Here is a 26,625-nt window from a genome sequence, read left to right as displayed (position 1 = left end):
AGGCTGGTCTTGACCTCTTAGGCTCAAGTGATTTTCCTGCCTTAGCTTCCCAAAGTGCTGAGATTATAGGTGTGAGCCACTGCACCCACCCAACCTCACTTTTTAAGGACAGGAGAGTCAGTATGTAACTTTGGTAGAGGACAAAGGATGTATGAAAGGAAAAACTGCCTTGGTAAATGATGCCAAGAACAAGATATGATTTTGTGGGCCAGGACTTTGTATATAAAAGTGACAGAGTCATGGATATGGATGGGATGCGTCTCAGGGAAAAACAGGAAGCATGCATGTGGTCAGGGACTGCCACTTGAATCCGCAAGGTTGAAAGCCCACGTTTGTATGTATTTAGGGGAAGGGAAGCTGGCAGGAAACTGTAAGAGTGGGGAAGGTAACAAGAACGATTGCTGGACATGCCCGGAATTGCTAAAAGAAATGTCAGGGAAAAGAGATGAGGACTTATGACTCAAGATTATTATTATTATTTTTTTTGAGATGGAGCTTCATTCTTGTTGCCCAGGCTGGAGTACAGTGGCACGATCTCGGCTCACTGCAACCTCTGCCTCCTGGGATCAAGCAATTCTCCTGCTTCGGCCTCCCAAGTAGCTGGAGTTACAGGCATGCCCCACCACACCTGGCTAATTGTGTATTTTTAGTAGAGATGGGGTCTCACCATGTTGGTCAGGCTGGTCTCAAAATCCTGACCTCAGGTGATTCACTCGCCTTGGCCTCCCAAAGTGCTGGGATTACACGTGTGAGCCACCGCATCTGGCCTGTGACTCAGATATTTAAGCCAAATGCAGGGCTTGGCTTTTAGAATAGGGAATTTGAGATTAATTTAGAGAAGTAAATGTAATTCCTTAGGAAGCACTGATACGGAGGTACTCCTTCTTGGATACGGTAATGAATGAGCTTAAAGAAGGGTACACACCTGCATGTATGTACGTATGTACAGATGTATGCAGGTGCCTATCTTCCTGCCATATCAGATACCATGTGCAGAGATTTCCATTTATTACTTAGGTCTATTCTGAAAACAGTCCTGAGAATTTAATATTAGCCCCACTTTGGAGATAAGGAAACTGAGACCAGGAAAGCTAAGGATCTTGGCAATGTGCTTAACAACATATAGACATGTAAGTGTAAGAGTGGATTAGACTAAGGCTGTGTAACTTTAAACACAAGTGTCTGTCTGTTCTACTACTGTGACTCTCTCTCATTCGTGAAGGGGGAATATACCTACAGTAAAAATACAACAATGGGCATAGTGGCCACGCCTGTAATCCCAGCAGTTTGGGGAGCCAAGGCAGGCAGATCATGAGGTCAGGGGTTCGAGACCAGCCTGGCCAACATAATGAATATTTTTAGTCTCTACTAAAAATACAAAAAGGCAGGGCTGCAGTGGCTCACGCCTGTAATCCCAGCACTTTGGGAGGCCGAGGCGGGTGGATCACGAGGTCAAGAGATTGAGACCATCCTGGTCAACATGGTGAAACCCCGTCTCTACTAAAAATACAAAAAATTAGCTGGGCATGGTGGCGCGTGCCTGTAATCTCAGCTACTCGAGAGGCTGAGGCAGGAGAATTGCCTGAACCCGGGAGGCGGAGGCTGCAGGGAGCCGAGATCGTGCCACTGCATTGATGAGATGGAGTTTTGCCTCATCAGTGTGAGATAGGATCATCCCACTGCACTCCACTCTGGGTGACAAGAACAAAACTCCACCTCAAAAAAAAACCAACATCAGACATTTGAAATACATTGAGCTTTTGAGCTGAAATGTTGAGGTATTCTTTTTTTTTCCTCATCAGAAGCCAGAGCTTTCCCGCCTGATGTTTATGTTACTCATTTGTTTTTGAGACAGGGTCTCACTGTGTTGCACAGGCTGGAGTGCAGTGGCGTGATCATGTCTCAGTGCTGCCTAAAATTCCTGGGCCCAAGCAGTTCACCCCACTCAGCCTCTTGTGTAGCTGGGACTACAGGCATGTGGCAACATGCCCAGTGAACTTTTTTATTTTTCGTAGAGATGGAGTCTTGCTATGTTGCCCAGGATGGCCTTGAACTCCTGGGCTCCGGCAGTCCTCCCATTTTGGCCTCCCAAAGTGCTGGAATAAGATGTGAGCCACTGTGCCCTAGCCCTGTGGCTCATTCTTGAGCACTTAATGAGGAATTTTCCATTTGTCTCTGTTAAACCCCATCATGTGAGTTGGGGCCTATTGTTCCCTTCTGTCAAGATTTGATTCAGTGGTTCTGATGTGCACAGTGTAATGCTAAGTGATGTGGCTAGATCATCGATGCATGAGTGTCAGGGAGTTTGTGGTGTAGAGATGAGATTAAAAAACCAGCAACCAAAATAAATGACCATCATGGGCATTCTAGGAGTTCTTCCTGCTCAAAGAACTAGAGGACTAGAATACACTCAGTTGTATGTAATCAAGAAAGATAGCCAGACAGCCGTTGTACTGGGAAGATGATGGGTACGATCTGTCTTCCTGCCCTAAAAATTAACACAGTGTCTGGTTTACCATAGACAAAATAGTTAAAAAATAAATGAAAAATAAATGTTTGTGAAGGGAGCTTACAATGGGCCTTGAGGAAAGAACAGAGATTTGGTGGTTTGGAATGTAGAATATTCTGAGGGCAGTAGGTAAATAAAGAGTTTCAAATCCTAAAGCATTTTTCAGTAAATGTGAATTTTTTTATGGTATACTGGAGCGTATTTTTGAATCTTAAATATTAGTTAACAGATTAACATTTCCACATTTTCTGTGTTTATTTTCTATTAAATGCCATTCAAGCTATTTAAGCAAATATTGAACAGGACAGGCCAAGAAGAAACCTAAAGGTATTCTTCAGATCTATAATTCGATCCTTTCACATCTACTTAAAAACAGTGATTGCGAGGAGAATGGTACAGCAAGCTTTCATCTGGGATTATTTTTCTTCTGCCTTAAAGCTCCTTTTAGAATTTCTTCAGTTCAGGTATTCTGGTGATACAATCCCTCTGACTTTACTTAAAGAACTCTATCTAACCTTTACATTTAAGAAGTATTTTCACTGGGCATAGAATTGTTAGAAATTATTTTCTTTCCGTGCGTTAAAGATGCCATTTCTGATACCAAGCCTTCCGGCTGCCATGTCTCCATTGAGAGTCTTGTATTTGTCATGTGAAAACTCTCCCCTCATGAGCACTCCCATCCCTGGCAGCTTTAAAAATATTCTCTTTTTCTAGCAGTTTTGAGATTTCATTTGTCTTTGAATTATTTACTCAGTGTTTGTGGCACTTCTTTCACTTGTGGCTTGGGAAAATTTATTTTGGGAAATTCTCTGCTATTATCCCTTTAGTGTTGTTTTTACCTGGTTCCCTTCTTTTTTCTGGGATTCTAATGAAGTCTGCATGAAACTCTGTTTCACACGTTCCTTTCTATTTTTCTCTCCATGCTTTAATCTGGATATTTTCTTATGTATTATTCATCTTACTTTTATCTCTTTAGCTGTATGCGATATGCTGCTGACCCATCTTTTGAATATTTTCATACCACTGGTTATGTTTCGGATTATCGAGTGTCCCTTTTGATTCATTTTACATGGAATTCTTCAGTTTTGCTGTCCGATTTTATTAAACATTTAAATCACAGTTTATACTTAAATCCCCTTCTGTTAACCACAGTATCTCTCTTTCCTATGGTTTATTTCTGTTGTTCTGACTTTTCTCTTGCTTTTTGGTTAATTCTTATTTTTGTGAGCATGGTTGTTTGTGATGAATGCTGGGCATTGTGTATGAAAAGTCTAGAGACGATTTTACCTGTGTGGGATGGTATTTTCCTCTGTAGAGGATTTCCTTTTCTTCTGGGAGGTGGACATGGTGCAGGGATTGAACTGTTCTGAAGGTGGGCTTTAGTCTTTGTGAGGACTGCCCACTTCTGGTTTATGCTCACTCCTTTGGGTTAGCTCTTTGGAATCACAGCTCGAAGTGGGGGTTGTAGGGTCGGTCTTTTTCCCTTAACAGGCTATGAACTCTAATTTTTGCCTGTTCCGCGCTTGGAAGGTGAAATAAACCTGTTCAACTTAGTTTTCCACTGTCTGCCGTAGGGTCAGCAAATGGGTGAAAGAGAAGTCAAACGTCAGGCTCCCTTCTCTCCACAGACATGACCTTTCAAATCATTGTGCCTTGATAGTCCTCTGATGCCTTCAAGCAGAGGCTCTTTCAACGGTTATTTTTCCTGATTGTTTTAGTTCTCCGTTGGGAATGTTGGTCTCATCTACCTTAGTCCACGGTGTTGAGTAGAAGTTGGAGCACTCTAATCATTCATGTTTTGATACCTTGGTACTGTGTTCAGTAATTTAAAATGCCAACTCGCTGTTAACCTGTGCCATCTTAAACTCTTCTTTATCAGAAGTTTTTGATCAAACTCCTGAAAATTTTTTAGAGCCTAGTGAAAACACCTCAACGTTCTATGTCGTATGTTTGCATTTAAAGATAGTTTACAAATTTTACTCCTGTTGTTGCATTTAATCTTTACAACAGTCATGTGATGTCGCATACTATGATTAAGTTCTCCACAGAGACTTACCTACAAATTTAATTAGTGAATAAAGTAAATCTGTATTAATTTATCTCTAGTTAAGTGAATATTCTGGAAAATGGGAATGAAAAGAAGGGGGGATTTGAGAGCAATTGAACAGGTTAGTATTGATATTAACCTGTTTGTAGAATGAAGAGTGGTAGTCATTTTTGCTTGGGTAAACTGAGAGGATGGTTATTCTTCCTTTAAATAAAGGGATTCTATTTGGAGGAGAATTAAATTTTGGCAGGGTTAATAATGAATGAATAAAATTAGTACTGAATTGTGCTCCCAGAAGGGAGGGTTACCGTAGGCTAAAAAGAGCTTTGTGTTGCAACTAAGATTATTATTGGACATTTTGAAGAGGAGAGAGAATGAGAAGGAGGCAGGACGGTCTTACGGGAGAACCTAAAAGTGGAAACCATTCCCCTCGTCCTCTCCCCCGCTCCTCTCCCCCCCTCCTCTCCCCTCCTCGTCTCCCCTGCCCCCTTTTCCATTAAGGGCTTGCTAAGTGCCAAGCACTGTGCCGTGTTTTCACGTGTATCCTTATTTAACTTTCAACCCTATAAGATAGTTAATCTAAGGGTCCCTATTTTATGGCCTTGTCCGTTTGTCAGGCAATGAAGTCACTGCCTTAAAATGGAGCCTAGTGCTGAAGCATAACTGGGATGATGAAATCCTTGTCAATGACAAGGGTCCCTGAACTGAGTCCGAGTGAATGCATTCCGATTTTCACCTGAAGACAACTGGCCATGCAAAGTACAATTTTCAAAAGGTGGTGTAGACGGTGGCGTGCCCGATGGGCGAGTTACTGGGTGAAGAGCGTAGAGCATGGCGCATGGTCGGGGGCCCCTCAGCAGGTGCCTTCGTTACAGTATATAAGGAAGTCCCACACTGGAGCGGAACCAGCAGGAAGAGAAAAGATGGGGATGATGAGAGAATTCAAAGCTGGAAAGGTCAGGACTTGGTGACTGAAGATGGGAAAGGCGATGGAGAGGAATGTCGTAGCGAGGGTTTCAAGCCTGGGACAGAAGTTCCCCAAACTGTTGTTTCCTACCTGTATCTGTTCTGCATTTCCACCCTCCTAACTCAACAGGTGAGCAGGTGAGCATCTCTGTCCTCGACTCCTTTCATATGTGACTCTCAGGCAAGTCTGGACCACGACTCCCCTCCTCCTCCTGCCCCAGAATGTTCTCAGTGATTCCTTCCTGTTTTTACTTTCTGTTAAGTTGTGTATTTCCAATTTAGTATTGTGATTTCTTCCTTTTCCCCTTCTCTTCTTTCCTTTGTCTCTTTCTTTCTTTCTTTCTTTTCTTTCTTTTCTTTCTTTCTTTCTTTCTTTCTTTCTTTTTTTTTTTTTTGAGGTGGAATTTCGCTCTTGTTGCCCAGGCTGGAGTGCAATGGCGCAATCTCGGCTTACCGCAACCTCCGCCTCCTGGGTTCAAGCGATCTCCAGCCTCAGTCTCCTGAGTAGCTGGGATTACAGGTGTAAGCCACCAAGCCTGGCTAATTTTGTATTTTTAGTAGAGACGCGGTTTCTCCATATTGATCAGGCTGGTCTTGAATTCCCCAACTCAGGTGATCGCCCACCTTAGGTGATCGCCTGCCTCAGCCTTTCAAAGTGCTGGGATTACAGGTGTGAGCCACTGCGCCCAACCTGTCTGTCTTTCTTCCACATCCCGTCCCAAACATACTCTTTTTTATTCTTTTTTTTTTTTAATTTATAATGTTTTGAACATACAAACTCATTACTACATTGAGGTTTTTGGGTGCAGGCACTGTGATTTCTAGAGACTTCTATTTCTGTTGATGTCATAGTATGTTTAACATGTGTCACATGCTGAATATATGAATGAATAAATGGGAAATCCTGGGGATTGTGCCAGAAATAGGTATAAAGACATAAAGTTCATAGTAATATAGAAGTAGAAACCAACTATCATTGATTTTATTGTCAAGAAGTGTTCTTCCTTTTTCTCTTACAAAAAAAAAAATCCACATACATTTCAGTATATTTCACCTCTGACTATTCCATAGAATAACCGTTAACTCTACAATTAATATATTTTGAGACAGTAATAACCAAGAAAGACAAAATCAACAGAACATGCTATACCATAATATTTTTGATGGGTTCTTCTATGGTAAGTTTCATTTTAATAGTTGCTTTTACCCCATCTTGTCCAAATTTTTGCATGATAAAAGTTCTGCTGAAAAAGATTCTGATACACTATAAAATGCCCAAATATTGGACAGTAGAAGGGAGTGGAAGAGGGAAAACACTTTGCAGAATGGTTCATTTCTTCATGGGGTTGAATATGCTAGAGTCCTAGGGAAAGCCTGCTGGTTTTGGAAAGTAGACAAAAAGCAGAATTGCATAGGGCTTAGAATTTAAGAGAGAAACTGTGGAACGAAGGTGGAATGACATTCATTCATTTAGATCCAGATTGAGAACTTTTATATTAGGGAAAAAAATGCCAATCAAAACAGTTTTCTGCCGCATCTCAAATCCAGCATTCTGTGCTTAGAAATGACTGCCTCTGCTCATTAGCCGGCTGGCGGGCCTTCCCGGAGGTCTGCCTTGTGCTAGGGAAATCACACAGCCATGCTGGCAGCAGTTTTACCCTTTTCTGGACGGAGATTCACACTCTCAGCTTTGTGCAGTTATCTGCCTCTCTCTTCTAGTGCTGGAGTGTTAGCATGTGCCTACTAATTGTTAAGCCTCTGGGACCAGATTGCAATTGATTTCATCTGCAATTTGTCTAGTGACAAGCGCACTGTTGAAGAAAAATAAATATTCACTGTAATTTTCATTAGTCCATGACCCATCATAAATCAAAGCTGTGAAAGAGTTTAAGTAGCTTTTCCCAATCCCTGGGCTTCGTAGCTCTCTCTGTTATCCTTTGAACAAAGGTGATAGCTGGACACCTGTGATACCCTGGGATGCGGAGCCTAAGGGAATTGAGCTTTTCCCTTCTTGCCCGCTTTAAAACGTGATGTCGTTACGAGACTGGGGAGGGTAGACGTTTCAGTTTAAATCTCTCCTTTTCCCTTTGGTAGGACTCCAGATTTTAGATTTCATGGATGAATAAGTAACCTCAGTGAGTGATTTGAGACTAGAGTACATAAAAATGTGTCAATAGTTCAGGATGACTGATAGCTCCGTTGTAAGCAAAGCCACCTGCAATGTTTTATAGTCCTGCAGCATAAGCCATCTTGAACAGATAATCAATTCTATTGCACAAACAGTCACTTCTGTGCACCAAGGAGGCCCACTTTTTCTCTCTTCAAGCAGGGCTATAAAAGAAAATAACATACATAATCCAAATGAGTAAAACTTCTGAAATATTGGGGCACTGGTAAAGCTAGCCTTGTCTACCACCTAGCTAGCTGTACCTTGCCCCCTCTCTTTTTTGGTGAAAGAACAGTGGATGCACTTATGCAGCTGTAACGGAGATCAGAGAGAACTGTATTGCCATGTGCCCGTGCACACATGCAAACACACACATGCAAACACATACCCTTTTAGAAGAGCACATTTTAGTCCAAGTATCATTTCTTGCCTAGCCTTGGTCATAATTTTGATCTTTAGAAGATTAGGAGAATATTTATTTATTTATTTTCCTTAAATAAAGTGTCAAATGGCATTGCAGCAGCAACCTAACCACAGCAGGAATTCATTCTTCAGCTACTTCCTGCACCTCATTGAATTAAAAAGACTGAAGGTGTGATTTTGAAATCTGAATTTGTAAAGGGCGTGAGGTCTTCACTGAAAATATGATGGTGAATTAAAGTCTTTTGATTAAAGTAGACTCAGAGATAAACAGTTCATCTATTTTTCCTCATCCATTAAAATGCCATTATCCTGTAGAGTCAGTGGTACTGGATTTTATATTCATTTTTTCAGTAGGGTGGACACCATATCATCATATTTGTCATTAGACTGTGCAATAGTGTTTGTAAACAAGATCATTCATTTGTTTTACAAATACATTTTGAGCTTTGAACAAGTAACAGGCACTGATTTTTAGGTGCTGGAACTGTAGGGCTACAGTATTAAGCAAGACAATTAAGTCCGTCCTTCAGGAGCTGGCGTTTGAAGATGTAGTCCCACAGTTAGCGTCTAATGATTAAAGATCTAAAATTCTCTTACCAGTAGTTTGGTCTCTAACAAATAACAATTATGGAGGAACCACTAAACCTCAGAATTTAATAAAGACAAAAGCAACGGTAGTAAATGATTCTGGCTTGTTAGTTAGAAAATACTGTTTTAAGATGGGGATTTTGGCCTAAATCATGATTGCTGTTGTTTAAAGTTAGGCACTTGTGCACTAGAGATCAATGTCAAATCCAGTGAGTCATCTCCTTTCTAGCGTCTGCAAGAAAACTTGGAAGCTGTATAGAGATCACGTGTTTTAGAGTAAAGTCAATTTGGGAATATGTTTTATTTTCCTGTCATCTGGCCCCTAAAAGGATCCCAGCAATGACTGGGCCGACCACCACCCCCTTCTCAGTTTGAGTCACTGTTTTCAGGTACCATGGTGGCCTCAACTGCAGTTCCCAAAGTTTGGCGCATAAACCTCTGGGGTCCCTGTGACCTTTTCAGTGGATCTGCAGTGTTGATCTGTTTTCATAACAGCACTGCAATGTTATTTGTCTTTTCACAGGTGTACGGTGAAGTTTTCCACTGAGTATTCAGAACCCCTGTATAACCCAGCAAGTTGCTATCTTCTAAACAACAGATGATTGATGTTACAAAATGATATCTTGGTAAAAGATCCATTCAAAATGCTAAATTAATGAATGAGTTTTAATATATCAGAGTATGCAAAGTTCACTGATGGATCTTCAGATTCCTATACAAACTTCCAATTGTTGAGTTAGGGTGTAGTATCTTAGAAAGAATGTCCACAGTTACCTGAAAGGCTATTTGCTTCATCTTCCATTTGCCAACTCTGCATTTGTGTGGAAATGGATTTTCTCCACACATCAGCCAGACATGATACCACAACAGATTGGATGCAGCTATGTTCAGTTATGCTGGGCATTAAAAAATGGCAAAGTAAAACAATTCCACTCTTCTCACTAAATGTTTTAGGAAAATCTAACTATCCCTTATAAAAATATCTTATGTTAACAGTAATGGGTTATAAATTCCTTTTTTTTTTAAATTGAGACGAATCTCACTCTGTCTCCCAGGCTGGAGTGCAGTGGTGCAGTCTTGGCTCACTGCAATCTCTGCTTCCCCGGTTCTAAGTCTTTCTCCCAGCTCAGCCTCCTGAGTAGCTGGGATTACAGGCTCGCACCACCACTGTCAGCTAATTTTTGTATGTTTAGTAAAGACGTGGTTTCAGTATTTTGGCCAGCCTGGTCTCAAACTCCTGACCTCAAGTGATCCACCTGCCTTAGCCTCCCAAACTGCTGGGATTACAGGCATGAGCCACCGTTTACGGCCCATAAATTCTTTTTTAAGGAGTAATAACTATTAAACATTTCTTGGCTTTCATTTGTATCACGATAAATGTTATATAAATTATGAGATATAATCTACATGAACTAAAGCACTTTGAAGGCCTCAATATGTATTTCTTTTCTTTTCTTTTCTTTTCTTTTTTTTTTTTGACATGGAGTCTTGCTGTGTTGCCCTGGCTGATCTCAGACCCCTAGGCTCAAGTGATCCTCTTGTCTTAGCCTCCGAGTAGCTGGGACTACAGACATGCGCCACTGTGCCCTGCCTCAGTAATTTTTAAGATTCATAAGGGTATCCTGAGATTAACCAATTTAAGAACCACTGGTCTAAAGCAATGTGTTAGTAAATCCATCTTCCAGGAAGTCGAAGCGTAGAGAAATTTGCACTAGTTACATCCCCTGGGGTCTGGGATCTGCTCCCAGTTCTCATTTTGAAGCAGAGTTTCAGGAAGTATAAGTTGGGTCTCCTTAATGGCTCAGGGCTCCAGTTGTGTGCAGTGACAGAGGGTAAAGACAGAAAAACTGTAGTCCATGGAGTCCATTTTTAATTTCCAATTTCATATGCCCCACAGTCATGAAATCCTCTAGGACCATTTCTGAGTTTCACACCACAACTACTGAAGATGGAGCATTTTACAGGGGCTGCATGACATTTTTTATTCTTGGTAGTACAGCTTGCAGCTCCACATGCTGAAAGGAAATCAGAACTGCTTATCTGAAACATCTTCATCATCCATTTGGAAATGAAGAAGTCAGCCTGCCCTGCTTCCACCCTGCAGGAAGCTACACCAAGCTGACTTCTCAGTCTGGACTTGTTCTCAAGGTCACCCATGTAATTTTTTTTTTCAAAGCCTCAGTGTCCTTAGTATTCTCAGAGATAATAGCACCAAACCCATCAGTTATTTCCTTGTCTTCAATTTTCTTTTTGGCTTCCTGCAATTTTAATCCCAATTCCCTGCAATTCCTTTCTGCAGAGGCTTAAGTGGCCCCATTTATGACCAATTTACAGCTAATATTTGATGCATTCTTTTAAAATAAGCCAAATAGCCCTCCACTCTACAGGCCTTATAGCTTTAGATTAATAAAATCAGAGGTCTGATAGTGGGATAAATTGATATGTTTTTTGCTTTGTGATTTTTGAAGAAAAATAAAGAGATCCTTAGAAATTGGTGGTAGATATTTGCTAATTTCAGAATCCAGTGCCGTTGTTAATAAAGGGAAAGGAATAGTTCTTTCTTTTATATTGCACATTGAACCAGTTTTTATAAAGGGGACAGAGAGAGAGAAAGAGGGAGGGAGGAAGGGAGGGCAGATGAGTAAAGAAATCATAGATTTTTCTGGGGGCTGCTTCCTTCTAACCTCCTTTGGATACCTTATCTCTGGCCCCTTCTGTAAGCTGATCCAGCTCATGTCAGCATGACACATGAACCATGCAAAGCTTCTTTTTAAAGAGATTTTAATTCCTGCTTGACAGGCTAGGCTGAAGCTCATGACTGACAATAGATTTTTTTTTCTTTTAAAACAGGGTGAAAGCCACAGTGCACCTGGTATTTCATGGAACACCAGGGTGTGTGTGTGTGTGTGTGTGTGTGTGTGTGTAATATTTCTGGGAAGAAAAAAAAAACCAGTTTCAAAACCTAAGCATTAAGTAATAACAAGCTTCAGTTTGCCAGGAGTTATGCTTCAAGAAAAGATGGCCACCGTTTTTGGCCTGCCTGAAGACTGTTTATGTCCCTAAGTCTGTTTTAAATCTTTTAAGAGTTTTATCACTTTCCCCCTTCTCATAAAAGTAACTCATTGCTTTATTTTTTTAATTCTAGTCTGAAATTGTATCTTTAATTAGCTCCTGTGTGGTAAAGTGTCAAGCTATCACATTTCATATGATGAATTTTGCCTCTTACACCCAAGATGTTTGGGGGAACCGACCACATCCAATATCCTGGGGGAGACTAACTAGAAACTGGGACCATCCTTCAGCATTGTATGAGGCCCAATCCAGAAAGACAAGGAAGTGCTTCAAGATTTGCCCACGTGTTCTCTTGCAAATATAAAATGAGCTCTGTTGTATTTATGACTGCCTGAGTGGGTTCGGACAGCTATAACTAAGCACCCTAGGGTGTGTTGCTTATAAACAGGAGAAATTTATTTTTGACAGTTCGGGAAGCTGAAAGTCTGAGCTCAGGGTGTCAGCGCGCTTGGGTTCTGATGAGGGCCTTCTTCGTGGTTGCAGATTGTCAACTTCTTGTATCCTCATGTGGCAGAAAGTGAGAGCTTTCTGGGTCTCTTTGATAAGGGAACTAATTCCGTTCATGAGGACTCCACCCTCATGCCCTGATCACTTCCCAGAGGCACAACCTCCTGATACCATCACACTGGGGGATAGGATTTCAACATAGGAATTTTCGGGGCCAGAGCATTCTGTCCATTCTAATGACTATAGCACATTTGAAATAAGCTTTCCCTTTCCTCTGCTATGCGTTGCGAGTGACTCGAAGGACTGAATATTACTATGGATGACTCCCATGATGGAGACAGTGGTGGTGGCAGCATGATGAGGGTGGCGATGACACGGGAGTCTTCATTTATCAAATGGGGTACTGGATTTTGTGTGAATCACTTTGCATACCTTTTTCTCATTTAATTTGCACACCAGCTCTGAGAACTTAGGTGTCATTGTCTCCACTTTACAGATGAGAGATGGAGGCTTAGAGTTCATGGACCTTCTCCTACCTGAGGCCATCCAGCTCAGTAATGGTGGAGCAGGGTTAGAACTTATACTGATGACAAAGCCCAGCCTCATCACCCCCACTCCAGAGGTGCTTGTCTTCTTCAGGGATCGGCAGGGCAGGGATTTAATTCCTCTTTCAGGGAAAATTACGACACCAAAAGCTTGACTGATGCTAAGTGATATGCTTAATGTAAATGAACCGGGGGCCAGAGTGGAAACCGTCCTACCGCGTTGGTTCAATCAGCTTCTGAAGAGAAGCTCTCTGTTTACATCAAGGGGAAAGGAGCCAGTTGTAATTGTATAGCATGCCCCAGGGACAGCATTTTCACAAGCACTGTCTTGATCTTCCCAGTACGCTTAGGAGGTTGGTGGGTCTTATTGTGTCTATTTTGTGTTTCTTCATAGCTATAGTACTCTGTTGATGGATGCTATTATGATGACTTGGAGAAAGTTACAGAATACTAAAGTAAGGAACAGTTTCTGGTTCTGCGCACTATTTTTATAGTTAAGCATTTGACTGCTTCTATTAATGTTCTCATGGAAGGTACTGTTTCCTCTAGTGGTTTGAAGTAAGCTTGCTACATTCATGCCTATACATTTTTCTCATGGGTGCTTATGACATGACATACTTCTCAGTGGTTGTATTTTAAAATGATATGTTTTGGCCAGGCACGATGGTGCTCATGTTTGTCATCCCAGCACTTTGGGAGGCTGAGGTGGGAAGGTTGCCCAAGGCCAGGAGTTTGAGACCAGCCTGGATAACATAGTGAGACTCCTATCTCTACAAAAATTTTTTTTCCTTAAATTAGCTGGGTATGGTGGCATGTGCCTGTGGTCCCAGCTACTTGGGAGGCTGATGTGGAAAGATTGTTTGATCCCAGGAATTCCAGGCTGCAGTGAACTAATGATTGCGCCACTGCACTCCAGCCTGAGTGATAGAGTGAGACTCTGTCTGGAAAAAAAAATGTTTTGCTTTTGGAAAATATTTTCAAAGGTATCATTGCATAATGATCTGGAAAGTCAGCAGCTCAAGGCTTGGATTTTTCTTTGCTGCTGATTAATTCCAGAACCCTGAGCAAGACCTGTGACCCTTCTGTGCCCCGCTTTCCCCATCTTCACTATGATGGGGAGGGTTGTTCAGTAAAGATATACTAGAATTTCTTTGATCTGTTCTGAAAAAGCCACACATCATTCTTAAAGTATGTATTATCCAATACTATATACATCAAAAAATTTTTGAAGTAAAGATGTGAACAGTTGTGTGTCCTGTAGACATTGAAAGACGACAAGCCATTGGAAGACTTATTTTAAACTCTGGTATCTGCTATGGCCAGGGAGTGAGCTGCTGTGTTGATAATTTAGCCTGAGTGTATTCTGATCATAAATAGATTATTAATTCTTAAATAATTGATACTGCTTTTCCCCCTTCTGTCCTCCTTCATTTTTTCCTTCGGTTTGTCAAAAGCCATTAAGCAGGTCTGAGCAAGGAGACTTATCAGGGTGAATAAGTAACTAGATTGAAGGTAATGGGAGTCAGACTTCTTACTGTGAACGAACAGTTACAGATATAAAAATGGGGAGAGCTAGATTGAACCCTGTATCGTGGATAGAAATTTAAGGTTTCATTGCGAATGTGTGGATTTCAATATGTAGAAATTTTACAGATATAGAAATTTCAGTATAGAAATAATATAAACATTAAAGTATATGCATGTCTATGAATAAATGGATACACACACACACACACACACACACACACGCACACGCACACACACACCCCCCATATCCATTTCCTAACTCTGCTTACTGAAAGGGCCAGGATGCAGTGAAAGCCCAATAAACATGAGCACATTTGCTACCCAGATTATAGTTTGTAAATTCCAGTTTTTGCTTCAAGCAACTATGGGTCTTTGAAAAAAATGTGTGGTTCTAGAGCTGGGACAGAAAAGGTACAAGATGAGCCCTGAATGTCTTGTGACAGAAGATTCAGAAACTCTTAATAATGGGAGATACCACAGGGACACAGCAGTCAGCTTGAAGGGATTCTCTCTAAACCCATGTGAAACCTGAAACAATTCAAGCACCAAAATAATAATGATAATTATGGATTATATCATACTAAACAAGAAATGCATGAATCCACATTGGTATAAAGAAATAAATGCATGAAAGTGTGGGGAGAGGAGAAAGTTCTGCCTTAAAATAGAATGCTGTCCGATACATAGAAGGAATTCTGGAATTGGAGAGATTCCCATTTGGCAGTCATCGCCATAATCATTAATTTAGGTAAGAAGCATCAGCGGATGCTAACACTACTGAATGAAAGTTGGATGAGGATCAGAATCTTTATATAACCATCAGGTATCTGTCCACAAATCCTTACGCATTTTAAGGGGAAACACAGGAGTTTTACTGGAGACACGTGGAAGACACAGTCTTAGGTGATCAAAGGTCTCATCAGCAGTGATGGACACACAGCATTCTGTGTCACTTGATGGGATGCAATGAGAAGAACACAGCATCACTTCCAAACAATGCCATCTTCAGATCTTTTCGTGAGAAAATCTCTTTAATCCCAGTTCAGGGGCATTTTACAAAATAATTAACCTGCTGCCTTCCATAATAGAAAGTTGGTGAAGGTGAAGGATACTGTTCCAGATCAAAAGAGACTGAAGAGAGATGACAAGTAGATAGAAAGTGTGATCCTGAAATGGATCCTTTGACTGGAAAGAGCATTACTGGAAAAGTTGGCCTACCTCGAATTGGAGTCTCTGGGTGAAGGGTACATGAGAGTTCTTTTTTTTTTTTTTTTTTTTTTTTTTCCTGTGGCTTTGTTGTGCATGAGAGTTCTTTGAACAGCTTGTACAACATTCCTGGAAGCTTGAAATTAATTTGAAATAAAAAGACATAATTTATACAGGAAAGCTTAGTTTTTAGTTTTTACTTCATTTTACAAAGTTGAAAGGAATAGTTTCTGACTTCTTTTTTATTCTGGACTTTGTAAGATTCTTACAGGGTGTAATAATTAGACTTTTAGTTCTGTTTGTGATTATTGTGCAGAGAAGAATATAGTTTTATGAGACAGGGACTTTTCTGGACATGTGTTATTTGCGTAATTACAGAAATTTTGATTTGACTGGGAAAATAGTTGGGATTTTGGAGTGTCGTAAGGCCATTGTTAAGATATTTATGAGGCATTTTAGAATAACGGGATTATGAGTTGGTGTTCTGGAGTCGTGCTGCCTGAGCACAAATCCTGCCTCCACCACTTACTAGTGTGTGACTGAGCAAGTGAACTAACCTCTCTGTTTCTCATGTCATCTATAAAATGTAGGTAACAGTGGTACCTATCTCAAGTGGCTATCGTACAGACCATCTGGTTAGTACCAGTAGAGGCCAGGCGCGGTGGCTCACGCCTATCATCCCAGCACTTTTGAAGGCCAAGGTGGGCGGATCACGAGGTCAGGAGATCAAGGCCATCCTGGCCAACACGGTGAAACCCCATCTCTACTAAAAATACAAAAAATTAGCTGAGCGTGGTGGCGTGCGCCTGTAGTCCCAGCTCGTTGGGAGGCTGAGGCAGGGGAATTGCTTGAACCCTGGAGGCAGAGGTTGCAGTGAGCTGAGATGGCGCCACTGCACTCCAACCTGGTGACAGAGCAAGATTCTGTCACAACAACAACAATAACTACCGGTAGAGTGCTGAGAAGAGAACTGGCTTAGAGTAAATGCTACGTCGTTGTTGTCACCCTCATTATATGTTATCATTGCTGCTGCGGCTGCTGTTACTGTGTAGGTATAATCTGTGTAGCACAGAGAGGGGACATCACACACCAGGGCCTGTCAGGGGGTGGGGGAAAGGGGAGGGAGAGCATTAGGACAAATACCTAACGCATGCAGGGCTTAAAAGCTAGATGACAGGCCGAGCACAGTGGCTCATACCTATAATCCCAGTACTTTGGGCAGTCGCGGTGGGGTGGATCATGAGGTCAGGTGTTCGAGACCAGCCTGGCCAACATAGTGAAACCCTATCTCTACTAAAAATACAAAAAATTAGCCAGTCATGGTGGCAGGCACCTGTAATCCCAGCTACTTGGGAGGCTGAGGCAGGAGAGTTTTTGAACCTGGGAGGCGGAGCTTGCAGTGAGCTGAGATCACACCACTGCATGGCAGCCCGGGCGACGGTGCAAGACTCTGTCTCAAGAAAAAACACACAAAAAACACCCAGATGATGGGTTGATAGGTGCGGCAAACCACCATGACGCATGTATACCTATGTAACAAACCTGCACGTTCAACGCTGGAACTTTAAGTCAAATTAAAAATAAATAACTAATAAAGGACATTTCCAAAGCAAAAAAAAAAAAAAACATTGTGTAGGAAAGGTTAGGGAAACTTTAGGTTAGGCTAAGAGAAATTTCATACGGCAATTTGTTGGCAATTTGATTCCTCCTCACACTCTGATGATAGAAAGGCAGTGATGCCATTGCTTTTGGATACTAACACCGTATACTGATCCTTCAGGATGCTTTCTTATTTGCAAAGCCAGCTTCCACGCCCACGCACACCTTAGAGTTTCTTTACTCTTTATATGGGGAAAGGCACACATTTTAAATGTTCAAGGAGAGCAGAAACAACAGGATCAAAGCAAAATACAAAGCAAAGAAGATTGGAGAATGAGAGAGTCAAGATCCAAGGAAAAATGTTTACTTTGGCAGAAATACCTAGAAAATATACTGACTGCAGGCCTTGTTTCAAGTTCACATATTGAATCTCAACATGTTTACTTATTTGCAAGTGTAAGTAAATGTAGGCAGCACACTGGGTTAGCAAACACGGAATATCCCTGACGGAGGGAGCGGCTCTGCTCATCAGTGCTGTCCACCATGCACCCAGCACCCTACCACTCTCTCCCGGCTCTCCAGCCTGTTCCTTTTCCTGAAAGGGCTCCGGTCAAGCTCATGATAGTTGATCATATATGATACTTGGAGAATATTGAGCATTGTGTGTTTTTATTTCTTCATTCTTTGCTTCGTTTCTAAAAAGGTTCAAAGGAACCTAATAGTTATCTAATAAATAGATAATAAATCTAATAAATAGTTGTCTGTTATCCTAATAAATGCTGAATTGTCTAGACTAGACCTGCATTAATAAAGTGTAAAGTGAAAGAAGAGACCAATTGGCAGAAAGAGAAGAGAGAGGTTGAGTTGAAAGCCTAGAAGAATGGGTAATGAATGACTATTCAGAAAGAAGGAAACGGATTGGTGGTGGAGGAGGTCAAGGGTTTCACAGTGAATCCTTTCTTTTTTAGGTCTAGAGGCACATTTGTGGTCATCCAGCCTAAAAGCATAAGTTTTTAGGCAGAGGAGAGTTTCCGATACATGGTTAACACATAGCCTATTGCTTGGTCCTCTGTCTGAAATACCCAGTTTGTCTCCCCTTGATTCAGTCTCTTGTTACTATCTCACCCTGACTGTAGTATTTTGAATTTTAAATGGCATTTATATATTTTGGGAAGCACTAACAATCAAATGGGAATAAACCGTCTAGGATTCCTCAGACCATCTAACTTTTAAAACTCTTTCCTAGAGCATATGGACATGTGTCAAGACAGTGTGTTAAGGTTGTTCTGTGATTAAGAACTCAGAACCTAGAGCCAGAATCCCTGGGTACAAATCGTGACACTGTCATTGACTAGCTATGTTCTATTTTCTTCATCTGCAAAATGACATCAGTGATAAGAAACCAATGTGGGACGGGCTTGGTGTCTCATACCTGTAATCCTAGCACTTTGGGAGGCTGAGTTGGGCGGATCACATGAGGTCAGGAGTTTGAGACCAGCCTGACCAACATGGCAAAACCCTGTCTCTACTAAAAACACAAAAATTAGCTGGGTATGGTGGCGGGCACCTGTAGTCCCAGCTACTCGAGAGGCTGAGACAGGAGAATCACTTGAACCCAGGAGGAAGAGTTTTCAGCGAGTTGAGATCATGCCATTATACTCTAGCCTAGGCGACAGAGTGAGACGCTGACTCAAAAAAAAAAAAAAAAAAAAAAAAAAATATGGTTACATGTGAAAAAATACCAGCAATACAGGAATCTTTCAAAAAATGTTAACTGGTATGTATTTGTCTAATGATTAGAAATAAAAATCTTTAGTACTATTTGGAGACTTGGTATGTTTATGTGATTTAGTAATAACTACACAACACCTTTCCTTCACACAAAGTTCTAATAAATCATTGCCTTTTCTGTAGGTTAAAATCTGCTGGTAGTCACTCCATTATTCTTATCCATGGAGAGCAAGATCTTGATTTGAAAGTTTCTGAGAAAATCTTCAGCTCAGACTTGAGGTCAACTTTACCAACTGAAGGTAAAAGCTAATTTTATTCATTTAAGTATGAATTGCTTATTACCAAAGCATAGAAAATAAAGATCATTAACATGTCTTAATATGTAGAACATATCAAATAGAATTCTGGCTTCTTGATGTAGAAAAAAATTATGAAATGCTTTCTATTAGAAACAGAGAAAAATGAGATATAATGAATGAGGAGAAAGCTTGTTTTCCCTTACGGTTATGAAAAGTGTCATAATAAGCATCTTCACATCCATTTATTTTTTTCAGATTTTGTAGTCAGGATCTCGCTCTGTTAAATGGGCTGCAGTGCAGTGGCACTATCCTAGCTCACCACAGCGTTAAACTCCTAGACTCAAGTGACCCCCTCGCCTCAGCCTCCCAAGTAGCTGGGATTGCAGGCACATGCCACCACATCTGGCTGATTTTTTTGAGACAGAGTCTTGCTCTGTCACCAGGTTGGAGTGCAGTGGTGCGGTCTCAGCTCACTGCAACCTCCACCTCCCAGGTTCAAGTGATTCTCCTGCCTCAGCCTCCTGAGTAGCTGGGATTACAGGTGCATGCCACCACGCCTGGCTGATTTTTGTATTTTCAATACAGATGAAGTTTCACTATGTTGGTCAGGCTGGTCTCGAACTCCTGACCGTGTGATCTGCCCGCCTCGGCCTCCCAAAGTGCTGAGATGACGGGCGTGAGCCACCATGCCTGGCCTTTTTTTCCATTTTTTAAAACAGAACGGGCCTTTCAGTATGTTACCCAGGCTGTTCTGAAACTCGTGGGCTCAAGCGATCCTCCCGCCTCATCTCCCAAATTGCTGGGATTACAGGTGTGACCCACCGCACCTGGTCTCATACCCATTTTTGATATCTACAGTAGCCAGGTGTTGAAATAATCTTAAAATCTGAGGAAACAAATAAACTAAGAAACAGCCTGCTGCAGGCGTAGAGCAGTTGGTGAGCTGAACAGGAAACTCTTGAGAAAGGTGCACGTTTCTGTGAAAGCCAGCAGGCACTAAGGCTGCTGCCTGGAGCCAGGAGACTGGACCGTGGAGAAAACCTCTCTTGAGATGCCCCTGTTCCTAAGTGAATTATTTTGTAGTGTTAAACATGGATGTTGTTGTTTTTAAATGGTGGGAAACTTCCAATAACTGGCCTATTTTCTCATCAGTCTGTGTCTCCTGTTCTTCACGTCCTCCATTCACCTCGAACTTTCTATGCCTCCAACGTGCCAGTTACTGCCAGTCAGAAAACAAGCTTAAGATATCAACTCCCTCGAAGTTTGCCTGCAGGCCCGCATAGTCAGCCTGCACCCGCATCCTGTGCTTTGTCACCGGTGGAAGGCAGAGCACGTCGCAACCCCACTTGGTTCCTTCTTCTCCTGCTTCGGAGCTGCCTCCTTCTTCCTGCTCTGAAACTGCTGAAACCCACCTCCTTCATCCTGCTTCGGAACCACCTCCTTCTTCCTGTTCTGCAGCCTGCCACCTCCTTCCTGCTTGGAAACTGCCATAACCCACCTCCACGTTCCTGCTCTGGAAACACCTCCCCTTTCTTGGTCTGGAACCTCCCTTTTCCTTCATCTTCCACTGGGATTTGCTCTGGAACCTTCCTGCTCTGGAACCCAGCTCCTCCTCTCTGCTCTGGAACCTGCCTTCTCCTCCTTCCTGCTCTGGAACCAGCTCCCCCTTCCTGTTCTGGAACCAGCCTCCCGCTTCCTGCTCTGGAACCTGCCTTCTCCTCCATCTTGCACTGGGATCTGCCTCCTCCTTCCTTGTCTGGAACTGGCCACGCCCTTCCTGCTCTGGAACCTGCCTCCTTCTTCTGGGGTCTCCCACCTCCTTCCTGCTCTGGGACCCGCCTCCTCCTTCCTGCTCTGGATCTTCCCCCTCCTACCTGCTGTGGAGCCTGTGTCTTCCTTGTGCTGCAGCCCACCTCAGTTTCTCCTTTCTCCTTATCAGCTATCATTTTTGTCACTTTCCCCTTCTTTTTCTTCCTTTTGATTCCTTTGTTCAATATTTTCACATACTATTATTTTTTCTCTTTTTTAATCAAGAGATTATTCATATGCCACACAATGTACCATTTTAACATGTAAAATTCAGTCATTTTTTAGTATATTCACAAAATTGCATGACTATTCTTAATCTAAAATTCCATGATCTAATTTCATCTAATTTCAGAATGTTTTCATCACATCAGCGAGAAGCCCCATACCATTCGTAGGGTGTTCCCCATTTCCTCCTCAGCCCCTGGACACCACTAATCTGCTTTCTGTATCTAAGGATTTGCCTTTTTTGGACATTTTATGTAAATGGAATATAATATAATTTGTAATATTTTGTATCTGGCTTTTCCCACTTAGCATAAGTTTTCAAGGTTTGTCCATGTTTATACATGTGGTAGCATGAATTACTATTTTTGTCTTTTTTATGACCGAATAACAGTCCATTTTGGAACGGAGCACATTTTGTTTATTGATTCATCAGCTGAGAGACATTTGAATTGTTTCTCCTTTTTGGCTGTTGAGAGTAATGTTGCTATGAACATTCATGTAGAGGCTTTTGTGTGGACGTATGTTTTCAGTCCTCTTTGTTATATATTAAGGAGTGTCATTTCTGGGCCATAGGGTAATTCAGTGCTAACATTTTGAGGAACTGGTGAACTGTCCTCCCAACTGGCTGTACCCTTTTACATTCTCCCCAGCAGTGTATGAGGTTTCCCATTTCTCTGTATCCTTCCCATTACTGGTTATCGTCAGTCTTTTTAAATATCGCCATCCTAGTGGACGTAAAGTGGTTACTTATTTCTAGTCTCTTTTGGATGTCACTTCCTTTGAGAAATTCTTCTGAACTCCCTAAAATCCTTTCTCTTCAGATTGTGTTAAATGTCCCTGTATTAGTCCATTTTCACACTGTCAATAAGGACATACCTGAGACTGGGTAATTTGTAAAGAAAAAGAGGTTTAATGGACTCACAGTTCCATGTGGCTGGGGAGGCCTCCCAATCATGGTGGAAGGCAAAAGGCACTTCTTACATGGCGGCGGCAAGAGAGAACGAGAGAGCCAAACAAAAGGGGTTTCCCTGTGTAAAAACCATCGGATCTTGTGAGACATATTCACTATCATGAGAACAGTATGGTGGAAACAGCCCCCATAATTCAGTTTTCTCCCACCGGATCTCTCTCAATGAAACACGTGGGAATTATGGGAGGTACAATTCAAGATGAGATTTGGGTGGGGACACAGCCAAAGCATATCAGTCTCTCCTGTATATTTCTCAGGCACCCTGTCCTTGTCCTGGAACATCCTGCATCACACTGAATCATCATTGTCTGTTAAATTTATCTCCTCCATTAGCGTGTGAACCTGTTAGATAGGCTACCACAATATTCCTGTGATATTTCCTAACGTGATGCTTGTCACAGACAGTTATTTAGTCTTCTCCTTTTGTCAGGGGTGGGATGACAGGCGACTTGCAGACTAGACTTCGTAGGATTATTACCTAAGTTCCTAAATACAAGAATGAAAATATTCATTGGTATTATTTGTTAGTTGATATCTAGTTAGAAATAGAAGACAGGATTTTTTAGCCTATGTGTTTGACTTTTTATAAAGTTATTTATTCTTCACAGCTATGGTGCTGTCCCTTAATTCACCAAGAAGGTGGAAGGAAAGAAATTAGGGCTGCTATAAAATATCACCATAAGGGGAAAATGCTGAGGTGATTTTAAATGTATAAATCAATTAGTCATTTTTACTTTGATCTTTTAAAAGCATGACTGATTAGGAACCGACTATTTCTTTTAAAAAAAGAAATACCAGCTGGGTGTAGTGGCTCATGCCTGTTATCCCAGCACTTTGGGAGACCAAGGCAGGTAGATCACAAGGTCATGAGTTCGAGACCAGCCTGGCCAATATGGTGAAACCCCATCTCTACTAAAAATACAAAAATTATCCAGGCGTGGTGGCAGGTGCCTATAATCCCAGCTGTTTAGAAGACTGAGGCAGGAGAATTGCTTGAACCTAGGAGGCAGAGGTTGCAGTGAGTTGAGATCATGCCATTGCACTCCAACCTGGGTGACAGAGTGAGACTCCATCTCAAAAAAAAAAAAAAAAAAAAAAGAAAAAAAAAAAAAAGACCAATTAGATAGATTAGACTTTAAAGATTTCATGTGCAGATAGAAGTCAAGAACAGTATCATAGTTTATGGATCTTCAAAAATGATGCCCCATTCTGATGGTGTTATACTGTAAGTATCCGAAATCTGAGATTCATTTGCATCAGGGTTGAACAGATAGGGATCAGTGCTGGGGAACAAAAGCTAGAAGTGGGATTAAACATAATTAAAGACTTTAAATATAAGTTTGAATTAAAAAGCGCATCCGGCTTGAAGGCTGACTCATACTAAATTATAGTGCCCTGTGCGTAAGTACAGATTCAAAGGCATATTTAATTAGTTCTTTTGAGACTTTCTCCCCACAAATCTATTGATTTTTACAATCAATATTTAGATACTGTTGTTTCTCTTTTTCCCAATTCCAGAAAGATTTGTTTTAGCATTTTAGATTTTTCTTAATTGAAGTTAACATTTGGACTAGATCGCCATTCCCTTATTTGACAGTGTTTTCAGTGTATTCTTGGAAATTCTATCCAGCTTCTTTGCTATGGTTTTTATATGCTTCTGGAACGACGCGGAAATTGGGGAGGGAAAGAAAGAGAGAAACAAATGTAAGTTGGACCCAGATCAGTGAGATAGTATCAAATGAGGCCAAAATGGATTTGGCAGATGCTCTCCTCATGGTTCCTACTTGCACATGCACATATTGTTACTTGGAATACCACTTGCATTTCTTTCATTCTTGTAAGATTTTTCTTCAGCTTCAGTAACAAACTTTAACTTTAAATAGGAGCCAGGAATGAATATTGAGAATTTTTTTAAAAATGTGTAAATGTACTTAGAACAGATATTTTGCCATGAAGGTTTGGTTGGTAAAGGATATAATAGATGCCTTTTAAGAGTAGGAATGAAAGTGAGGTTGCGTAAAGATAGTGAGATGTGTGTCATGTTTAAGGATTTGAATTTGAATCCTCATTTTACCGTTTAATAGTGGCATGGCTTTGCAAAGTAATCTCTAAGAATCTAGCTTTCCTTATTTAGAAAGCGAGAAGATCCATTTTTACACTGTAGTGCTGATAGTAAGTGAATTTAATGACAGATAGAAAACATTCGGTAAATGATTACTCTTTCAAAATTGTCATATTTACTGAAAAAAAGTAGTTCCATAATTCTTAAGATAAAAAAGTGAATTTTCTTATCAAATATTCTTTTAATGTCAGGTAGGCATTTCAGCTTCATGATGTTCAATTTAGATATTACCAGTAGCTGCATTTCCTTGGTTCCTGGATGTCAGCATGGTAGACAGAGACAAAAATGAGAAAACCTTTAATGTGGGAACACACGAATTTATATAGATGAAATTATACAGTACCATGTACTTCATTAATATTCACTTAATAAAAGTTTATTAAAATTGAATGAGAGTTGAAGGGATTTAATATCATTTTATTTCTTGCAGTATTTCGGTTACTGCAGACAACTGAGAATTAGCTTTTTTTTTTTTTTTAAAAAAAATACATCCAAAGGAAAAAGATGCTGTGTAACTTTCCAGAAAGTTTATTCCCTTATTTAAAAAAGAAACTTTTAAGTTTAAAGGAATCTTTGGCTGCAAGGAGGTACAAAAATTATATAGAGTTCTCATGTACCCTTCATCCAGCGTTCCCAGTGATACTGTCTTTAATATCTGCAGTACCATTATTAAAAGCAGGAAATTGACATTGCTAGTTTACACCACCAATGTTTAATTCATTTTAGCGTTTTTAAGTGGAGAAAATTCTTTCTGATGTCTTGCTTAATCAGTTTTCACCTGCGTATACTTTTCGAGGGTCAGTATGCTGAACAGAAAGATAGTTTGAAATCAGAAATCCTTAGGCTCAAATCTTGGCTGTGCCTCTTATTCCCATGTAGCCCTCAGGACCTTTCGTAGCATGGATGATGGTCTGTTTCTTCATGTGTAAAAGGTGATATCACTTACCTTGCAGAGTTGGTGTAAGGATTAGCAATTGTGTATTGTCAAGAGCCTTTTCAATAAAAGATGGCTTTTTGAATAACTGTTCTCTTGCTACATTTTCATCAAAAATTTTTTAAAAAGCTGTCCATTCTCTTTAACATTGCATGTGTACTTTGTGGACACCGATCGTTTCAGGGCCACTAAGTGACACATATACTAAAACAGCTTCACCGTTCCTCTAGCCTTCCTTTCTTGGTATACCTGTTATGGCCTGCTTGTTTTGCTCTGTGTTCACCCTCTTTATCTGCAACTGTTTATCTAGCCTATAGACCAAAAGCCACTCCTCTCCATGTAGAGATTGTATTTCTTCTCACTTTCGTTATATGAATTCTAGGAAATGTAGTTCTTTTTAGTTTTTTGCTTGTTTTCTTTTAAGTCACCTCTTCTAACTTCATTCTGTTTTACAAGCAGTTGATCGTAGCTCTAGGTCGATGTCTGCTTCAAACCCAGGCTGATCCAGCTGGCTCTTGAGTGTTGCTGAACAGAAGCCGTCCTTCAGGGAGCACCGTGTCCAGGGCCACTGCCTGCCTCCGCCTGCAGACCCCGTACGCTCTGCCTTGCAAACTGGCCACTGCCTTTCATCTCTCCACTTGGGCACAGCTGCAAAGATAGAAAAAGAGTTCCACACCCCACTTTTTGCTGTACCTCAGTTAGCCCAGAAGCAACCCCCCCCATTAAGTTCAGAAGTGTGGAGTCCTGTTTAAATACTTAAAATTTGCTGTTTTCTGTATTGGCCAATAAATGTTTTCTGATAAGAGCTTCTGATAGGAAGAGGACCTAAAGCTGCCCTCAAAAGACAGCATTCACAATAGAAGGTTTTGTTTGCTTTTAATTTCTATTTACTGAACTTAGCACTGGAAAGAGCCCATTGACTTTTCTAGTCCCTTATACAGCATCTCCTCCTACACACGTTTAGCTTCCTGCTTCCTTGAAGTCGGTGTGACCTACTCCTGTTTTCAAGTTTTTTCCATTTTATTATTTTGGTCCTTAGCACTTCTGCCGTCTTTATACCTTCCAACTTTCCATTTCAAAAGGGAAGGATCTTTTTTATGTATATTTACGTCCCGTTTGAATGTGTTTAAGGAATGCTTAGCAATGTTCCTTTATGTTTTAAAATATCCTTTCTGCTTAAGCAAGCAGCATATCATTTCCTGCTTGAGTTCTGGCCTCGGTCTGACAGGCTAGGGCAGAAGTGGGGGTGAAAAGTTCACTGTCCGGAAGTGCTGTTGAGGTCAGAATCACGTGCGAGGAGTAGACCCAGACTCCTGGTAATTCCCCGAGGATGTGTCTCTTTGGGAGAAGGAGCACAAGAGAGAGCTTTTTCTCAGGTCGGCTGTCTGTGCTTGGGTCTGGTTTACAGTTCTTAGTTTTATGACACTATTATTATTCCG

At 41.0% G+C, this 26,625-nt stretch overlaps 1 long non-coding RNA gene across 2 annotated transcripts in view; it reads left to right on the top strand.

Annotated features, from left to right (window-relative positions):
* Nucleotides 1-18,808: 18,808 nt before the first annotated feature.
* Nucleotides 18,809-26,625, top strand: part of LOC116529732 — a 164,136-nt gene continuing 156,319 nt past the window's right edge. Inside the window, exon 1 of one of the 2 annotated variants that reach the window (XR_004259636.1) lies at nt 18,809-19,126. This is a non-coding gene — a long non-coding RNA (uncharacterized LOC116529732). The remainder of the gene's footprint in view (nt 19,127-26,625) is intronic. The other variant, XR_004259635.1, reaches the window with a different exon arrangement.

This window comes from Sapajus apella, unplaced genomic scaffold, assembly GCF_009761245.1.
Source record: "Sapajus apella isolate SASKATOON/1434 unplaced genomic scaffold, GSC_monkey_1.0 scaffold63, whole genome shotgun sequence".
Classification (NCBI taxonomy): Eukaryota; Metazoa; Chordata; class Mammalia; order Primates; family Cebidae; genus Sapajus; species Sapajus apella.
The sequence above is the reverse complement of the archived record's forward strand: the minus strand, read 5'-3'. Positions and strand labels throughout refer to the sequence as shown.